The following is a 15,320-nucleotide window of genomic DNA, read 5'->3' as shown; positions in this document are numbered from 1 at the left end:
ATAGCTATTTATACGGACAGAGTCTATAATCCCTAGCCTTACAGAACTGCCGAGGCAATAGGTTGGAAAGTGCCCAATGCGTATTTTATCAAATTTGCCTTTTTTTCGTGTTACGGACGAAATTTTCGGCCTTTAAAAATGCTTACCCCAAAAATTCTTTATCCTCCCGCTGTAGTACTATCCAATAGCTATTCGTTAGGGCAGCGTCTATAATCCCTAGCCATAAAGAACAACCTAGACAATGGGTCGGAAAGTGTGTGTCCCCAACGCGTATTTTATCGAATTTGGCTTTATTTCTATGTTTCGAGCGAAATTTTCGGCCTTTAAGAATGCTTACCCAAGAAATTCTTTAACCTCCCGCTGTAGTACTATCCAATAGCTATTTGTTAGGGCAGCGTCTATAATCCCTAGCCATAAAGAACTACCGAGACAATGGGTCGGAAAGTGGGTGTCCCCAACGCGTATTTTATCGAATTTGTCTTTATTTCTATGTTTCGAGCGAAATTTTCGGCCTTTAAGAATGCTTACCCCAGATATTCTTTACCCTCCCGCTTTAGTACTATCCAATAGCTATTTATTGGAGCAGAGTCTATAATCCCTAGCCATAAAGAACTACCGAGACAATGGGTCGGAAAGTGGGTGTCCCCAATGCGTATTTTATCGAATTTGGCTTTATTTCCATGTTTCTGACAAACTTTTTGGCCTTTAAGAATGCTTACCCCAGAAATTCTTTAACTTCCCGCTGTAGTACTATCCAATATCTATTTATACGGGAAGAGTCTATAATCCCTAGCCATATAGAACTGCCGAGGCAATGTGTTGGAAAGTGAATGACCCCAATGCGTATTTTATCAAATTTGACTTTTTTCCGTATTACGGACGAAATTTTCGGCCTTTAAAAATGCTTACCCCAGAAACTCTTTTACCTCTCGCTGTAGTACTATCCAATAGCTATTTATACGGACAGAGTCTATAATCCCTAGCCTTACAGAACTGCCGAGGCAATAGGTTGGAAAGTGCCCAATGCGTATTTTATCAAATTTGCCTTTTTTTCGTGTTACGGACGAAATTTTCGGCCTTTAAAAATGCTTACCCCAAAAATTCTTTATCCTCCCGCTGTAGTACTATCCAATAGCTATTCGTTAGGGCAGCGTCTATAATCCCTAGCCATAAAGAACAACCTAGACAATGGGTCGGAAAGTGTGTGTCCCCAACGCGTATTTTATCGAATTTGGCTTTATTTCTATGTTTCGAGCGAAATTTTCGGCCTTTAAGAATGCTTACCCAAGAAATTCTTTAACCTCCCGCTGTAGTACTATCCAATAGCTATTTGTTAGGGCAGCGTCTATAATCCCTAGCCATAAAGAACTACCGAGACAATGGGTCGGAAAGTGGGTGTCCCCAACGCGTATTTTATCGAATTTGTCTTTATTTCTATGTTTCGAGCGAAATTTTCGGCCTTTAAGAATGCTTACCCCAGATATTCTTTACCCTCCCGCTTTAGTACTATCCAATAGCTATTTATTGGAGCAGAGTCTATAATCCCTAGCCATACAGAACTGCCGAGGCAATAGGTTGGAAAGTGCCCAATGCGTATTTTATCAAATTTGACTTTTTTCCGTGTTACGGACGAAATTTTCGGCCTTTCAGAATGCTGACCCCAGAAATTCTTTATCGTCCTGCTGTAGTACTATCCAATAGCTATTTATTAGAGCAGAGTCTATAATCCCTAGCCATATAGAACTGCCGAGGCAATAGGTTGGAAGATGGGCGGCCCAGTTTCAAATAGAAGTTTTTAAGTCGGTATGCCATGAAACATTTATTTTACTTCAAAATTCTTTATATTTAGTCGTTAATATGAGTTTTGAAAAAATTGCAAATGTTGATTTAACATGCGTAAATACGAATCACATCCTGGACTTACCAGATAATACTTAATTTGAATCGTTATAATGATTTTTTTTATTGTAAATGCTTATTACAAAACCGTAAATATGAGTTAGAAATCTACAAAACTAAAGTTAAAATTTTGTTAATCGGATATACAAATCTTTTATTTTCTATATTAATCTTGTTTTCGAACAAAAAGTCAAAAACTATGATTTTAAAGAAAAATAAAATTGTCGCTCAAGTAGTTTTCCAAACGCAATTGCAGGATGACTAATTGCAGGATAGCTTTTTATAAAGAGAATTGCAGGATGAGAATTGCTGGATAGCTTGACACTAGTAAACTTTAGGGCGTTGGAAATCTGACTGTTACACTCCGTTATATCAGAACATCTGAAGTTGACATTCGTCAAGCTCTGTTGAAAATGTGCAAATAATTACGATTCTTTAGTTTAAATCAAATATTACAAAATGTAGTACAATTTTGTTCTTTACTTCGTATGAAACATTTAATGATTCATTACTATTTTTTGTATTTTTTTAGATTATCAATTTCTGCTTATTTTTGTAAAGTTGCTCTAATTAGTCGAAAACATGTAAATAAGTAACAAAAATTCAATTTGGCACAACCACTCTCTCGGAATAATTTTAAGGGATACTCAATGCGTTACAAGGGCAGCATGTGTAGCATTTCGTTTGGGCAATGTAATAATGGATTTCATCCATTCTTTACTTACATCTACACTCTGTCGTATAGTGCAAGTGCCGCGATAGATGCTCGAATAATGTGAATTTAATTGAGATATGTATTTTATTTTTTATTTTTTATTTTTAAATACATATCAATTGCTAGCATATTGCCCGTAATGCCAATTTCATATTTTTATATTTTTTATTAGGTCTTTCCACTTTTCTGTGGAATGACCTATTGTATTTGTTCTGATTATTATTATTATTATTATTATTAGGTCTTTCCACTTTTCGGTGGAAAGACCTATTGTATTTGTTCTGATTATTAGGTCTTTCCACTTTTCTGTGGAAAGACCTATTGTATTTGTTCTGATTATTATTATTATTAGGTCTTTCCACTTTTCTGTGGAAAGACCTATTGTATTTGTTCTGATTATTATTATTAGGTCTTTCCACTTTTCTGTGGAAAGACCTTTTGTATTTGTTCTGATTATTAGGTCTTTCCACTTTTCTGTGGAAAGACCTATTGTATTTGTTCTGATTATTAGGTCTTTCCACTTTTCTGTGGAAAGACCTATTGTATTTGTTCTGATTATTATTATTATTATTATTTTTTTTTTTTCTTCCGCCAAATTTTGTTCTTGCGATAAATGTTTGTTTTGCAATATGTCGCTTAGATATTTCTCATATTGTATCGTATAGTTTATGCGCTTTTAAATTTCACCCTGCTAAGCCGAACCATTTTCTTTGTAAGAGTTATCTCCCTATTCACTGTTTATCATCTGTGTGCATCTCCTTCGTAACAAAAAAAGATATCGACAAAATTCTTTTTACAAATTGTTCGTTACATCCTCAGGAATTTTTGGCTAATTTGGATCGAAGCGATTCGATGAAATTTTATAGGAGTTATCTACCTTTATCAAATAAATTTGTCGTTATGTTTTTGTTACTCATAAACTGTAAGCCGTATAAACCTATAGTCTTTTTATTTAAGGTCCTTGGATCATAACTTCGAAAATGAGGTCAAGGTCAAAGGTCAAGGTCATGTTCTGAATTTTGTCTTTTGCTTGTTTTTGCATTTTCTCCGATATTTTTAATGTTATATATTAAAGAACAAGTGCAAAATGTTTGTTATATTGTGATGAAGATATGATACATTTGGTCTGAGACAATCCAGCGACATCTTATTGGAGTTATTGCCCCTGAAATGTTTTATTTTAAGGTAAATTGATTATTACTTCATATTGGTACATGATAAAGCCATAAGATCTTTTGCAAAATGTTGGGTGACCTATGACCTTGAAAAATGTCAACCGGAAGTGACCTTGAGTGAACCGGAAGTAGTAATTTTTGCACTTATTTCATGTAGAAGTACATAGAAACCATATATTTTTTGAATGGTCATACATTAATCTATCATTTGAGACCGGAAGTGATATTTTATAAACCGGAAGTAGCATATTATCTCCCTTTTTACAGGCAAAAGTATATATAAACCATATATTTTTGGAATCAGTGTAAATAAAGCTATCATATGAGACGGGAAGTGACATTTTCCAAACCGGAAGTTGACAATTATCTCCCTTATTTCAGGCAAAAGTCTATAGAAACCATATGTTTATTGAATCAGTATGAAGAAACCTATGATTGGACGCCAATAGTAGCTTTGAGTAAACCAGAGTTAGCTTCTCATCAATTATTTAGAAAATTGATGTGGAAAGACCTTCAATTGTTCTTTGAACAATTGGTTTATAATTATTATTATTATTATTATTATTTTTTTTTTTTACCGCCAACTTTTGAAATTTTTGTTTCGCAATATGTCGCTTAGATATTTCTCATATTGTATCGTATAGTTTATGCGCTTTTTAAATTTCACCCTGCTAAGCTGAACAATTATCTTTGTAAGAGTTATCTCCCTATTCACTGTTTATCAAGTGTGTGCATCTCCTTCGTAATATAAAAAGATATCGACAAAATTCTTTTTCTAAAGTGTTCGTTACATCCTAAGGAATTTTTGGCTTATTTGGATCGAAGCGATTCGATGAAATTTTATAGGAGTTATCTACCTTTATCAAATAAATTTGTCGTTATGTTTTTGTTACTCATAAACTGTAAGCCGTATAAACCTATAGTCTTTTTATTTAAGGTCCTTGGATCCTAACTTCGAAAATGAGGTCAAGGTCAAAGGTCAAGGTCATGTTCTGAATTTTGTCTTTTGCTTGTTTTTGTCGAGCCTGCGACTTTTGTCGCAGAAAGCTCGACATAGGGATAGCGATCCGGCGGCGGCGGCGGCGGCGGCTACGGCGGCGGCTACGGCGGCGGCGTTAGCTAACTTCTTAAAAGCTTTATATTTTAGAAGGTGGAAGGTCTGGAGGCTTCATACTTTGTATATGGATGCCTCATGTTACGAAGTTTCCGTCAGTCACATGTCCAATGTCCTTGACCTCATTTTCATGGTTCAGTGACTACTTGAAAAAAAAGTTAAGATTTTTTGTAATGTTAGATTCTCTCTTATTATAAGTAATAAGATAACTATATTTGGTATGTGCGTACCTTGCAAGGTCCTCATGCCCGTCAGACAGTTTTCACTTGACCTCGACCTCATTTCATGGATCAGTGAACAAGGTTAAGTTTTGGTGGTCAAGTCCATATCTCAGATACTATAAGCAATAGGTCTAGTATATTCGGTGTATGGAAGGACTGTAAGGTGTACATGTCCAACTGGCAGGTGTCATCTGACCTTGACCTCATTTTCATGGTTCAGTGGTTATAGTTAAGTTTTTGTGTTTTGGTCTGTTTTTCTTATACTGTATGCCATAGGTCTACTATATTTGGTGTATGGAATGATTGTAAGGTGTACATGTCTAGCGGGCAGGTGTCATCTGACCTTGACCTTATTTTCATGGTTCAGTGGTCAAAGTTAAGTTTTTGAGTTTTGGTCTTTTTTTCTAATACTATGTGCAATAGTTCAACTATATTTGGTATGTGCGTACCTTGCAAGGTCCTCATGCCCGTCAGACAGTTTTCACTTGACCTCGACCTCATTTCATGGATCAATGAACAAGGTTAAGTTTTGGTGGTCAAGTCCATATCTCAGATACTATAAGCAATAGGTCTAGTATATTTGGAGTATGGAAGGACTGTAAGGTGTACATGTCCAACTGGCAGGTGTCATCTGACCTTGACCTCATTTTCATGGTTCAGTGGTTATAGTTAAGTTTTTGTGTTTTGGTCTGTTTTTCTTATACTATATGCAATAGTTCAACTATATTTGGTGTATGGAAATATTTTATGATCTATTTGGCAGTCACGCAGGTTTTATTTGACCTTGACCTCATTTTCAAGGTTCATTGCTCAGTGTTAAGTTTTTGTGTTTTGGTCTGTTTTTCTTAAACTATAAGCAATAGGTCAACTCTATTTGTTGTATGGAAGAATTGTTAGCTGTACATGCCTGCCTAGCATGGTTCATCTGACCTTGACCTCATTTTCATGGTTCATTGGTCAATGTTTAGTTTACTTGGTTAATGTTAAGTTTATGTGACAGTTGTAATAAAGCTTTATATTTAGGACTATCAACATAATATCAATGATTAGTAAAGAAGGCGAGACATTTCAGCGTGTGCACTCTTGTTGCATTTTCTCCTATATTTTTAATGTTATATATTAAAGAACAAGTGCAAAATGTTTGTTATATTGTGATGAAGATATGATACGTTTGGTCTGAGACAATCCAGCGACATCTTATTGGAGTTATTGCCCCTGAAATGTTTTTTTTAAGGTAAATTGATAATTACTTCATATTGGTACATGATAAAGCCATAAGATCTTTTGCAAATGTTGGGTGACATATGACCTTGAAAAATGTCAACCGGAAGTGACCTTGAGTGAACCGGAAGTAGTCATTTGTGCACTTATTTCATGTAGAAGTACATAAAAACCATATATTTTTTGAATGTCATACATTTATCTATCATTTGAGACCGAAAGTGATATTTTATAAACCGGAAGTAGCATATTATCTCATTTTTACAGGCAAAAGTATATATAAACCATATATTTTTAGAATCAGTGTAAATAAAGCTATCATATGAGACCGAAAGTGACATTTTCTAAACCGGAAGTAGCCAATTATCTCCTTTTTTACAGGCAAAAGTATATATAAACCATATATTTTTGGAATCAGTGTAAATAAATCTATCATATGAGACCGGAAGTGACATTTTCTAAACCGGATGTTGACAATTATCTCCCTTATTTCAGGCAAAAGTCTATAGAAACCATGTTTATTGAATCAGTATGAAGAAACCTATGATTGGACGCCAAAAGTAGCTTTGAGTAAACCAGAATTATCTTCTCATCAATTATTTAGAAAATTTATGTGGAAAGACCTTCAATTGTTCTTTGAACAATTGGTTTTTAATTATTATTATTATTATTTTTTTTTTTTTTTTTTTCCGCCAACTTTTGAAATTTTTGTTTCGCAATATGTCGCTTAGATATTTCTCATATTGTATCGTATAGTTTATGCGCTTTTAAATTTCACCCTGCTTAGACGAACAATTTTCTTTGTAAGAGTTATCTCCCTATTCACTGTTTATCAAGTGTGTGCATCTCCTTCGTAACAAAAAAAGATATCGACAAAATTCTTTTTCTAAATTGTTCGTTACATCCTCAGAAATTTTTGGCTAATTTGGATCGAAGCGATTAGATGAAATTTTATAGGAGTTATCTACCTTTATGAAATAAATTTGTCTTTATGTTTTTGTTACTCATAAACTGTAAGCCGTATAAACCTATAGTCTTTTTATTTAAGGTCCTTGGATCCTAACTTCGAAAATGAGGTCAAGGTCAAAGGTCAAGGTCATGTTCTGAATTTTGTCTTTTGCTTGTTTTTAGCATTTTCTCCGATATTTTTAATGTTATATATTAAAGAACAAGTGCAAAATGTTTGTTATATTGTGATGAAGATATGATACATTTGGTCTGAGACAATCCAGCAACATCTTATTGGAGTTATTGCCCCTGCAATGTTTTATTTTAAGGTAAATTGATTATTACTTCATATTGGTACATGATAAAGCCATAAGATCTTTGCAAAATGTTGGGTGACATATGACCTTGAAAAATGTCAACCGGAAGTGACCTTGAATGAACCGGAAGTAGTCATTTTTGCACTTATTTCATGTAGAAGTACATAGAAACCATATATTTTTTGAATGGTCATACATTAATCTATCAGTTGAGACCGGAAGTGATATTTTATAAACCGAAAGTAGCATATTATCTCCCTTATTACAGGCATAAGTATATATAAACCATATATTTTTGGAATCAGGGTAAATAAAGCTATCATATGAGACCGGAAGTGACATTTTCTAAACCGGAAGTAGCATATTATCTCCCTTATTACAGGCATAAATATATATAAACCATATATTTTTGGAATCAGGGTAAATAAATCTTTCATATGAGACCGGAAGTGACATTTTCTAAACCGGAAGTAGCCAATTATCTCCCTTTTTACAGGCAAAAGTATATATAAACCATATATTTTTGGAATCAGTGTAAATAAATCTATCATATGAGACCGGAAGTGACATTTTCTAAACCGGAAGTAGCCAATTATCTCCCTTTTTAAAGGCAAAAGTATATATAAACCATATATTTTTGGTATCAGTGTAAATAAATCTATCATATGAAACCGGAAGTGAAATTTCTAAACCGGAAGTAGCCAATTATCTCTTTTAACAGACAAAAGTATATATAAACCATATATTTTTGGAATCCGTGTAAATAAAGCTATCATATTAGACCTGAAGTGGCATTTTCTAAACTGGAAGTTGACAATTATCTCCCTTATTTCAGGAAAAAGTCTATAGAAACCATATGTTTATTGAATCAGTATGAAGAAAACTATGATTGGACGCCAATAGTAGCTTTGAGTAAACCAGAATTAGCTTCTCGTCAATTATTTAGAAAATTTATGTGGAAAGACCTTCAATTGTTCTTTGAACAATTGGTTTTTAATTATTTTTTTTTTTTAGCCAAATTTTGTTCTTGCGATAAATGTTTGTTTCGCAATATGTCGCTTAGATATTTCTCATATTGTATCGTATAGTTTATGCACTTTTAAATTTCACCCTACTTAGCCGAACCATTTTCTTTGTAAGAGTTATCTCCCTATTTACTGTTTATCAAGTGTGTGCATCGCCTTCGTAACAAAAAAAGATATTGACAAAATTCTTTTTCTAAATTGTTCGTTACATCCTCAGGAATTTTTGGCTAATTTGGATCGAAGCGATTCGATGAAATTTTATAGGAGTTATCTACCTTTACCAAAAAAATTTGTCGGTATGTATTTTTAACTCATAAACCGTTAACCGTATAACCCTACAATGTTTTTATTTGAGACCCATAGGACCTAACTTCGAAAATGAGGTCAAGGTCAAAGGTCAAGGTCATGTTCTGAATTTTGTCTTTTGCTTGTTTTTGCATTTTCTCCAATATTTTTAATGTTATATATTAAAGAACAAGTGCAAAATGTTTGTTTTATTGTGATGAAGATATGATTTATTTGGTCTGAGACAATCCAGCGACTTCTTATTGGAGTTATTGCCCCTGAAATGTTTTATTTTAAGGTAAATTGATTATTACTACATATTGGTACATGATAAAGCCATAAGTTCTTTTGCAAAATGTTGGGTGACATGACCTTGAAAAATGTCAACCGGAAGTGACCTTGGGTGAAGCGGAAGTAGTCATTTTTGCACTTATTTCATGTAGAAGTACATAGAAACCATATATTTTTTGAATGGTCATACATTGATCTATCATTTGAGACCGGAAGTGATATTTTATATACCGGAAGTAGCATATTATCTCCCTTATTACAGGCATAAGTATATATAAACCATATATTTTTTGAATCAGTGTAAATAAAGCTATCATATGAGACCGAAAATGACCTTTTCTAAACCGGAAGTAGCCAATTATCTCCCTTTTTAAAGGCAAAAGTATATATAAACAATATATTTTTGGAATCAGTGCAAATAAATCTATCATATGAGACCGGAAGTGACATTTTCTAAACCGGAAGTTGACAATTATCTCCCTTCTTTCAGGCAAAAGTCTAAAGAAACCATATGTTTATCGAAACAGTATGAAGAAACCTATTAGACGCCAATAGTAGCTTTGTGTAAACCAAAATTAGCTTCTCTTCAATTATTTAGAAAATTGATGTGGAAAGACCTTCAATTGTTCTTTGAACACTTGGTTTTTAATTATTATTATTTTTTTTTTCTTCCGCCAAATTTTGTTCTTGCGATAAATGTTTGTTTCGCAATATGTCGCTTAGATATTTCTTACATTGTATCGTACAGTGTATGCGCTTTTAAATTTCACCCTGCTAAGCCGAACAATTATCTTTGTAAGAGTTATCTCCCTATTCACTGTTTATCAAGTGTGTGCATCTCCTTCGTAACAAAAAAAGATATCGACAAAATTCTTTTTCTAAATTGTTCGTTACATCCTCAGGAATTTTTGGCTAATTTGGATCGAAGCGATTCGATGAAATTTTATAGGAGTTATCTACCTTTATGAAATAAATTTGTCGTTATGTTTTTGTTACTCATAAACTGTAAGCCGTATAAACCTATAGTCTTTTTATTTAAGGTCCTTAGATCCTAACTTCGAAAATGAGGTCAAGGTCAAAGGTCAAGGTCATGTTCTGAATTTTGTCTTTTGCTTGTTTTTGCATTTTCTCCGATATTTTTAATGTTATATATTAAAGAACAAGTGCAAAATGTTTGTTATATTGTGATGAAGATATGATACATTTGGTCTGAGACAATCCAGCAACATCTTATTGGAGTTATTGCCCCTGCAATGTTTTATTTTAAGGTACTGTAAATTCAGAAATTATTGCGTGCATTTATTATTGCGATTTTGTCATTTTAGACTAAAATGCGATTTTAATTTTTGCGATATTGAGAAAAATCGTGTTAAATTCATTTTAAAAATTTCAAAATGCGAGTTTAAATTATTGCGATTATAACCCTGTCGCATTTTTCGCAATAATAAAAACATCGCAATAATTTCTGAATTTACAGTAAATTGATTATTACTTCATATTGGTACATGATAAAGCCATAAGATCTTTTGCAAAATGTTGGGTGACATATGACCTTGAAAAATGTCAACCTGAAGTGACCTTGAATGAACCGGAAGTAGTCATTTTTGCACTTATTTCATGTAGAAGTACATAGAAACCATATATTTTTTGAATGGTCATACATTCATCTATCAGTTGAGACCGGAAGTGATATTTTATAAACCGGAAGTAGCATATTATCTCCCTTATTACAGGCATAAGTATATATAAACCATATATTTTTGGAATCAGGGTAAATAAATCTTTCATATAAGACCGGAAGTGACATTTTCTAAACCGGAAGTAGCCAATTATCTCCCTTTTTACAGGCAAAAGTATATATAAACCATATATTTTTGGAATCAGTGTAAATAAAGCTATCATATGAGACCGGAAGTGACATTTTCTAAACCGGAAGTTGACAATTATCTCCCTTTATCAGGCAAAAGTTTACAGGAACCATATGTTTATTGAATAAGTATGAAGAAACCTATGATTGGACGCCAAAAGTAGCTTTGAGTAAACAAGAATTAGCTTCTCATCAATTATTTAGAAAATTGATGTGGAAAGACCTTCAATTGTTCTTTGAACAATTGGTTTTTAATTATTATTATTATTATTATTATTTTTTTTTCTTCCGTCAAATTTTGTTCTTGCGATAAATATTTGTTTCGCAATATGTCGCTTAGATATTTCTCATATTGTTTCGTATAGTTTATGCGCTTTTAAATTTTACCCTGCTAAGCCGAACAATTATCTTTGTAAGAGTTATCTCCCTATTCACTGTTTATCAAGTGTGTGCATCTCCTTCGTAACAAAAAAAGATATCGACAAAATTCTTTTTCTTAATTGTTCGTTACATCCTCAGGAATTTTTGGCTAATTTGGATGGAAGCGATTAGATGAAATTTTATAGGAGTTATCTACCTTTACCAAAAAAATTTGTCGGTATGGTTTTTTATCTCATAAACCTTTAACTGTATAACCCTGGAATGTTTTTATATGAGGCCCCTAGGTCCCAACTTAGAAAATGAAGTCAAGGTCAAAGGTCAAGGTCAAGTTCTAAATTTTGACTTTTCCTTGTTTTTGCATTTTCTCAAACCTTTTTAAAGATATATATAAAAGAACAAGTGCAAAATGTTTGCTTTATTGTAATGAAGATATGATACATTTGGTCTGAGACAATCAAGCGACATCTTATTGGAGTTATTGCCCCTGAAATGTTTTATTTTAAGGTAAATTGATTATTACTTCATATTGGTACATGATAAAGCCATAAGAAATTTTGCAAAATGTTGGGTGACATATGACCTTGAAAAATGATAACCGGAAGTGACATTGAGTGAACCGGAAGTGGTCATTTTTGCACTTATTTCATGTAGAAGTACATAGAAACCATATATTTTTTGAATGGTCATACATTAATCTATCATTTGAGACCGGAAATGATATTTTATAAACCGGAAGTACCATATTATCTCCATTATTACAGGCATAAGTATATATAAACCATATATTTTTTGAATCAGTGTAAATAAAGCTATCATATGAGACCGAAAGTGACATTTTCTAAACCGGAAGTAGCCAATTATCTCCCTTTTTACAGGCAAAAGTATATATAAACCATATATTTTTGGAATCAGTGTAAATAAATATATCATATGAGACCGGAAGTGACATTTTCTAAACCGGAAGTAGCCAATTATCTTCCTTTTTACAGGCAAAAGTATATATAAACCATATATTTTTGGAATCAGTGTAATTAAAGCTATCATATGAGACCGGAAGTGTTATTTTCTAAACCGGAAGTTGACAATTATCTCCCTTATTTCAGGCAAAAGTCTATAGAAACCATATGTTTATTGAATCAGTATGAAGAAACCTATGATTGGACGCCAATAGTAGCTTTGAGTAAACCAGAATTAGCTTCTCATCAATTATTTAGAAAATTGATGTGGAAAGACCTTCAATTGTTCTTTGAACAATTGGTTTTTAATTATTATTACTATTATTATTTTTTTCTTCCTTCTAATTTTGTTCTCACGTAAAATTTTTGTTTCGCAAGATCGTATATAATATCATACAGTTTATGCGCTTTTTATTTTCACCCATTCTAAGCCGAACAATTTTCTTTGTAGGAGTTATCTCCCCAAACACTGTTTTCCTTGTTACTGCATCTCCTCCGTAACCGTAAAAGAAAGCGGCAAATTTATTTTACCAAATTGCTCGTTATATCCTCAGAATGTTTTGTCCAATTTTGACCGAGGCGGTACGTAAACTCCATATGAGAGTTATTTCCCCTTCTGTATTTGACATAAGGGATATATAAATGTATAGCATGAATGGTAAGTGATAGAGACCTAAGGTATATTGATTTGAGTTCCTTGGTTCATTTAAATGAAAAAAAGGTCAAGGTCATATTCTAAATTTTGACTTTTCCTTGTTAATTGATCTCCTCTGTCACTTTTAAAGATACAAATTAAAAGACAAGTGCAAAATGTTTGCCTAATTGTGATTAAGATATGATACATTTGGTCTGAAACAATCCAATGACATCTTATAGGAGATATTGTCCCTGAAATGATTCAATTTAAGGTTAATTGATTATTACTCCAACTTGTTACATGATAAAGCCATAGGGTCTTTTGCAAACTGTTGGTTGACCTATGACCTTGAAAAATGTCAACCGGAAGTGACCTTGAGTGAACCGGAAGTAGTATTTTTTGCACTTATTTCATGGAAAAGTACCTAGAAACCATATATTTTTTGAATGACCATAGGTTAACATATCTTTTGAGACCGGAAGTAACATTTTATAAACCGGAAGTAGCATATTATCTTCCTTATTACAGGCATAAGTATATACAAACTATATATTTTTGGAATCAGTGTGAATAAAGGTATCATATGAGACCGGAAGTGACATTTTCTAAACCGGAAGTAGCTAATTATCTCCCTTTTTACATGCAAAAGTATATATAAACCATATATTTTTGGAATCAGTATAAATAAAGCTATCATATGAGACCGGAAGTGACATTTTCTAAACCGGAAGTTGGCAATTATCTCCCTTATTTCAGGCAAAAGTATATAGAAACCATATATTAATTGAATCAGTATGAAGAAACCAAAGCTTGGACGCCAATAGTAATTTTGAGTAAACTGGATGTAGCTTCTCATCAATAATTTAGAACATTGATGTGGAAAGACCTTCAATTGTTCTCTGAACAATTGGTTTTTAATTATTATTGTGTTTTTTATTTCTTTTGAATATATATGATAACTTGAATACAAGCCTGTGTAATTATATATAATAAATATTAGTCATCCATAATTGATTTAATTACTTTCACTTAGGTGTCAATTTGTTATACTTCATCAGTCGTTCTTGATCTGTATCTATGACAGATTTAATCTGTACCGTTATACACATTTAAATCTTAAACAGCTGGAGAAAGGTCATCGCTCGTTCAAATCTTTATCAATAGAAACACGGCTCATAAACACATATGAATTAAGCACACATACATTTAAAATTTACAAAATGAATAGTTACCTTTCACGAAGTTTTTGTTAATAACAGTTTATTTCGATATTTTTAAAAACATCTATAAATGCAACTTATTTCATTTATTTGTTTCAATTCAATGCATTTTATTTTAAGTTTTCATATCATTTTCCCTATTACTCAATTCCATTTCAATAACATTTTTATTGAAAAAAGGGATATTTTAAGGTGCAAAATAATTTTTACCTTTAAACTACTTTTTCCTTACTAATCAAATTTTGTTCTAAAACAATACTCATTCACTAAAACAACATCTATTCAATTGATTTTGTTTGCATTTGTTGTCGATGAATAGATATTTTATAAAATGTAAGCATTCCAGGACGGTGCATTACATTTGCGCGCAGCTTTTGATTACATTTCGGCACACATTTATTTTACAGGTAAAACAGGTAAATGCAGGTGGATTAGGTAGATTAATTTGATAGTTCTAGCAGTTAAGGCGGTTGTCGTTTTTTCTTTACAACCGCACAGATAATCTGCCTTTCAAGTTTTCACGAATCGGACTCGTGTGTATGTTCACATGCAGCTACCACTTAGAATGGATGCTGAATTTTCATTAGTTTTTATCCTGCCTTTGCAATTCTTTACATTGCATCGCCATGAAATATCCCCTGACTTCAGTGTTCTGTCGATACGGAAAGTAAATCCATCGTACACTTAAGAGTTTTCCCCGATTTGTTTCTGACAAACGAAACTCCATGTTTGTGCCTTGACGCAACTTTCATACTGACTTAAATTATTTATGAATTTAACCGCGATCCCTATTCGGTAAAATTAGGAAACTATTCACTCTGAAATATTCGCAATTAAGTTATATGTATGCCTTTGTAAAATTCAATACGAAAAATATATAATTTAAATTAACAATTTTTTTTCAAAATAAGTAATTTATGGTCATATTTATTATGACAATTAATAATTTATAGTCATATTAATTATGCATTACCTTTATTTTTTTACCTGTGTTAGTAGATATAGGAAGATGTGGTATGAGTGCCAATGAGACAACTCTCCATCCAAG

At 32.5% G+C, this 15,320-nt stretch overlaps 2 long non-coding RNA genes across 2 annotated transcripts; one reads left to right on the top strand and one right to left on the bottom strand.

Moving 5' to 3' along the window:
- Nucleotides 1-3,719: 3,719 nt before the first annotated feature.
- LOC127707320 (uncharacterized) lies at nucleotides 3,720-12,724 on the bottom strand. Its single transcript, XR_007984770.1, has 3 exons — nucleotides 12,056-12,724; nucleotides 10,757-10,779; nucleotides 3,720-3,868 (listed from the first exon to the last, which is right to left on the bottom strand). It is a non-coding gene; the product is annotated as an uncharacterized LOC127707320 (long non-coding RNA).
- LOC127707319 (uncharacterized) lies at nucleotides 4,582-11,989 on the top strand. Its single transcript, XR_007984769.1, has 3 exons — nucleotides 4,582-4,773; nucleotides 10,299-10,479; nucleotides 11,964-11,989. It is a non-coding gene; the product is annotated as an uncharacterized LOC127707319 (long non-coding RNA).
- Nucleotides 12,725-15,320: the final 2,596 nt, after the last annotated feature.

This window comes from Mytilus californianus, unplaced genomic scaffold (assembly GCF_021869535.1).
Source record: "Mytilus californianus isolate M0D057914Y unplaced genomic scaffold, xbMytCali1.0.p SCAF_63, whole genome shotgun sequence".
In the NCBI taxonomy this organism is placed as follows: domain Eukaryota; kingdom Metazoa; phylum Mollusca; class Bivalvia; order Mytilida; family Mytilidae; genus Mytilus; species Mytilus californianus.
This window is presented reverse-complemented; position numbering and strand designations above follow the sequence as displayed.